Source organism: Anser cygnoides, chromosome 14 (genome assembly GCF_040182565.1).
Source record: "Anser cygnoides isolate HZ-2024a breed goose chromosome 14, Taihu_goose_T2T_genome, whole genome shotgun sequence".
In the NCBI taxonomy this organism is placed as follows: Eukaryota; Metazoa; Chordata; class Aves; order Anseriformes; family Anatidae; genus Anser; species Anser cygnoides.
This window is the reverse complement of record NC_089886.1, coordinates 13139081-13144185: the sequence shown is the minus strand read 5'-3', so window position 1 is coordinate 13144185 and position 5105 is coordinate 13139081. Positions and strand designations below refer to the sequence as shown.

Below are 5105 nucleotides of genomic sequence, written 5' to 3'. Positions count from 1 at the left end.
GCTGCGGAGCGGGGCCGCGGGGCTGGGGGGGGAGGCGGCGGGAACGGGAACGGGAACGGGCGGCCCGAGGCTGTGAGGCGGGCGGGGATAGAGCGGCACGAACCGTAGAGAGGAGCTACCGCGGCCCGCCCTGACCGGGGGGGGGGCTTGGGGGGCCCCGGGGGGGCCCTTGTGGGACTGGGGGGCGGCCGGGGGTCCCCGGGGTTCTGGGGTGGGAGCGCTGGGCCCGGGGGTCGCTGCGTGCCCGGGGCAGCGCCGAGTGGGTGACCCCGTTGCGGCTTCTCGGGGCTTGAAGGGGGCTTATGGAAAGATGGGGAGCGACTCTTTGCTCAGTCAGATGTTGACAGGATGAGGGGGAATGGCTTTAAACTAAAAGAGGGGAGGTTTAGATGAGAGGTCAGGAGGAAATTCTGCACTCAGAGGGCGGTGAGGCACCGGCACAGGCTGCCCAGAGAGGCTGGAGGTGTGCCCCATCCCTGGAGGTGTTCCAGGCCAGGCTGGATGAGGCCCTGGACAGCCTTATCCAGTGGGTGCCATCCCTGCCCGTGCCGGGGGTTTGGCACCGGGTGATCTTTGAGGCCACTTCCAACCCCAGCCGTTCCATGACTGATTCCTGATCCAGAGCAGCCTGCAGCAGCAGCTGAGACGGGCCTCTGAGCGGGCCGTGGTTTAGCCAAGGAGAAGCTGCGTACTGCAAAGTCCTTCTACAGCAAAACAGTAATGTCAGGTGTGATCAGAAACTCACGTAATCATGAAATTGGTGATGTGATTAAGTATAAATTTTCATAAGTAAGAAATGGGTACGTATTTGAAGTACTGGTGAATAGAAATGTGTTAAAAAACGCATTACATTTGGGTCATGCGTGAGCCTGCACCCACCTCTGTCGGCAGGCAGCCCGATTCCATGTCTATTGCTGGCGGGGGGCTCCTGCCCGCTGCTTGCTGTCTGCCTCCGGGTTTGCTTCAACTGCCTTGCAACAGGAGATGGCAGAGTTCCCAACCGGCAGCGTGGCACGCCTGTGTGAGAAATAGATATGCTTCATATTCTCTTTACCCTAGTGGTTTCCTTCAGAAGTATGAATATTGCTGCCCCTGTGCTCATTCCAGCTGAACTGTGTACTTTAATGTTTATTTCTTAGTTCCATAGGCACAGAAATTCTTGGTGATTCTGGCAATTGGTCTCTTTCCAGAGTATGGTTTTCCCGTTGCTGGTAATTCTTGTTATGAACTCATAGTTCTTGTTCAGTATAATCCCTGTTTTATGCGTGGCCGGCTGCAAGTTTCAGCTCCGAGTGGGGCTTTTCAGCGGATGTGGAATTGTTCTCTCTTCCGTCAGCCTAGGAGCCTGCTCTAACTACCAAATTTCTTTTGGCTTTCTATGGCTTTTATTTTTTTTTTGCAGTGTCATATATGGGACACACCCTTTATCCTTTTCACCCCAGATTTGTCCTTATACCTTAATTACCAGGTCATTTAGTTGTCTGTTTTGGTAAATGTATCTGTGTGAAGCAAAGGATGTTATGATTGTTTCATGTTAGCAGACTGGTATCTCCTAGACTACTAAGTTTGTCTGGGGATGAAGACTGCATGCACGATAGAAATATCGGCATTTTCACTCTATAATCTCGCCTTAATTTTCTCTCTTATCAAGGTGGTATCAGTAATTAATGCCCCCAGAAAATTCAGCTGTGTTTGCTGGTATCATTTCATCCAAGATCTCCCAGCTAATCACGGCGTTATCGTTGCTGTTAGTCCTCGTTTTCTTTCAAGTCCCCAGCTGTTCGGTGCGCGATACTCTGTCTTTTCTGCAACTGGCGAGTCAATAGCAGCGCTAATCTGTTTTGATTCATATCATGAGGATGCCACAGGAGCTGGAACAACTTCAGTTGTGCGGTTGCTGCGCATTTATTGCTTTTCCTCTGGAGAAGGAAAATAGCTGAATGAAGAGGAGATGAGAGGGAAGCTCTGAGAGATGAGGAAGGGGCCTGTGCAGAGCGAGAATAAAGCGGAGATAGCAAGGTGTGGAGCAAGCGGAGCAAGGGGCAGAGATGTGGGGTAAGGTGGCTAAAGGAGTGTGTGTGGAAGAGAAGTGACTGGAGCTGTGCAGGCAGGACGGCGTGTCCCGCGTGAGGGCTGCTCCCTGCATCTTTTCAGGTCAGCTCCTTTGCGTCCTTGCAGCTGGCAGTGAGAGAGTGGAAAGGACACGGAGAATGACGAGGTGATAAGCCATGAGGAATTGCTGCAGGTCCAGAGCGCCCTGCTGCAGCTTTTCTGATAGCTGGTGGTGGGATTTTGTTCCGTGCTCCCAAGGGTGCTGAGGGAACCGGCTGATGTCATTGCTGGGCCGCTTTGGAAGGTCGTGGTGATCAGGGAGAGGTTTCTGATGATTAAAAAAGGGCAAACTTCATACATGCATTCAGGAAAGGTGGGAAGAAGGATTGGGCAGTTATAAAACAGGCAATGTAACCTCGCTCTCTGGATGGTGATGGCACGCCTTCTGGAAACTGTCAGCATGTGGAGGAGAGGAAGGTGATTGCGGGCAGCCAGCGTGGGTTTGACAAGGGCAAACCGTGCCTCTCCGGCCCGATTGCCATCTGTGATGAGACAGGCTCAGCGAACAAGGGGAGAGCCGTGGGTGTTGTTTACCTTGACTTTAGCAAGGCCTTTGACATTGTCTCCCATAGTATCATCGTATCAAATTGGTGAGGTATGGACTGGATAAATGGACTATAAATCGGATGGGAAATTGCCTGAATTGCTGAGCTCCGATGATGGAGATCAGTGGGCTAGCACACAGAGTGTACCTGAAGAGGCTGAGAGAACTGGATTTGTTATCACATAATAATTTTGAGAAAATACTTTGCTCTTTAAGGAATATATTTATTTTGGTGCAAGGAGGAAAACATACTGGTTGTAGAAGGCAATTTAACCTCCTCGAATTTCAATGTTTGTTTTTATTACCAATTCTCAGGCCTTACAAAAGCCTTGGAATTGAAACCACTCTTTTATTCATTGGTTTAAACACTCATTAATGGCAGTCCCCTATTAAAGTCCAGGCAAAACCCACTTATCTCCAAGTTCTTCATAATGTCTTTGAGGCACTTGCCACTGGAACTTTATTTCCTGGGTGCTGGAACTGTTTCCTCATGTCTCTGCTAAGTTAGGTATTTATTTCATCTGTGTTTTCTTTTTCTGCATCTTGAGCAAAGTAACTCAGTGGAACATGTAAGCTTTGATGCACGGTTTTTCTCTAGCTGGAAATTTATGGTTTTTAAAAAAAATCATGCGACTTTGACCAAGTATACTTGAAATGCTGTAATTACAGATGATCTAGTTTCACAGCTCACAGACAAAGAAAATGTGTTTGTTTTACTTTATTAGATTTCTTATAATATGTTCATACAAAAACAAATGCGCATATACACACTCCGTCAATACTGCCAACTGCAATTTATTAAGGTTTATAAATTTATTCCACTAGGTCACTTTATTGTTAAACAGACATTGAATGCAGAATCAATGCTAAAGATGGGGAGGCTAAATTTCAAAGTAAACAATCTCATCTTTCTGTTAATAGGTTTATAAGAGACATTTTTGAGGAAATCATAATTAATCACAGACCTTGAACCTGGACTGTATTTCTCTTAATGCAGTTGTATTTTTCTAATATGAAAATAAGGGAGAGAAAGTGTCTGGGCATAAGCAGGAGCTTGCACCGCTGCTCCACTCCTCCCTGAGAGCTGCAAAGCCCCTCAGTCAGTCACCGTAATCCAGAGCTGAAACGGGGGCGCGTTTTGGGGATATATCTCGTTGCTTTGTGATGAACTCGGAGGCCCTGGGAGAATCTCTTGGTGTTGACAGCCCCTGACAGTAAATGTCACATGAATTCGGAGGGAGCTCAGAGCCTTCTGGTGACTGCTATGAGAAGAGACATCATGACAGAAAGCCTGATTGATGAGCGATGCCACGAGTAGAGGGAGCGCTGTGTGGTGATTGCCTATAATTGAATGGTCCGTGGAAGTTATTTCTGGGTTCCCTTTGAACGGTGGCACGCACTCCAGAAGTGTTTTCACATGGGAGACCTACAGATTTTAACCCTTGTACTCAGCAATTCCCTGTTAACGCCGCATTAACAGACTTTAAAACTTAATGGGCTGTTTTCACTTCAGGTCCAACGCTGGGCCATATCATAATAATTAAACAAGCGTCGACAACCAGCCATGGTCAGCCATGCAATTACCTTTAGAAATGTTTCATTGTCAGCTTTCGCCTCCTCCTCTCAGCGCTTTCTCCTTGTGGCTCAGCTCTGTGATCTGACAGCACGGAGACGTTGATTATCAAGGTTCTCCCTGATTCTGATGATGTGCTCCTGTGACACGGACTTGTCGCAGCCGGGTTAAGCACAGCAGTGATGCTTGTGGCATTAAACGGGAATGTGAGACGTTGTAGCCCCCTCACCCAGCAAAGCGTCTGCTCTCACTGACCAATTAAATTGGCTTCTCTCTCATTAAAACCCTTGTGCAGACTCTGGTATGTCACAGATCTTTAAAATCTCCATTACGATTTCCACTTTCTTCTGGGTATTTTTAGCTTATACTTGAAGAAATGATTATTGTCTCTTGCACTTAAACATATCAATTTTGGCTCCACAGACATCTCCTCTGGGCCATATTGAAAGACCTGAGCTGACTTGAACTGCTGAATCCGTAGGGAGGATTTCAACACAGCTCTAAGTGCTGGGACATTGGAGCCGTGCAAGAAGGAAGAGGGAGAGAAATTCAAGCCCTCCCCCCTTCCCTTTGGTAAGCCAGGAGCACATCCCTTACAGATTTACTTGGTTGTGCCAATTTAATGTGATTTCTTCTGAGGGCCAGGAACCACTCAAGGAAGGCTGACAGGTTTTATCAACAGAATGGAAACTGAAGTGATAAGGTGAGAGTTATTGACCTGATAACTAACAAACAGAAAACTTCAGTGTCCCTCAAGCTAAATATTGCACTCAGCAGGTAACTAAAAGATGGCAACAGCTGTGGTCTTGTCACTGAGTGAGAGTATGTTTTCGTGTAGAGGAGCAGGAGGTGAACTGTGAAAACAAACACATTCAG

The 5105-nt window shown here is 47.6% G+C and overlaps 1 long non-coding RNA gene across 17 annotated transcripts in view; it reads left to right on the top strand.

The window, feature by feature from the left end:
- The first annotated feature begins 60 nt into the window (after window positions 1–60).
- Window positions 61–5105, top strand: part of LOC106034377 (uncharacterized) — a 54866-nt gene continuing 49821 nt past the window's right edge. For all 17 annotated transcript variants that reach the window (XR_010824994.1, XR_010824981.1, XR_010824987.1 and 14 more), the window contains exons 1-2: window positions 61–727; window positions 4653–4802. This is a non-coding gene — a long non-coding RNA (uncharacterized lncRNA). The remainder of the gene's footprint in view (window positions 728–4652; window positions 4803–5105) is intronic.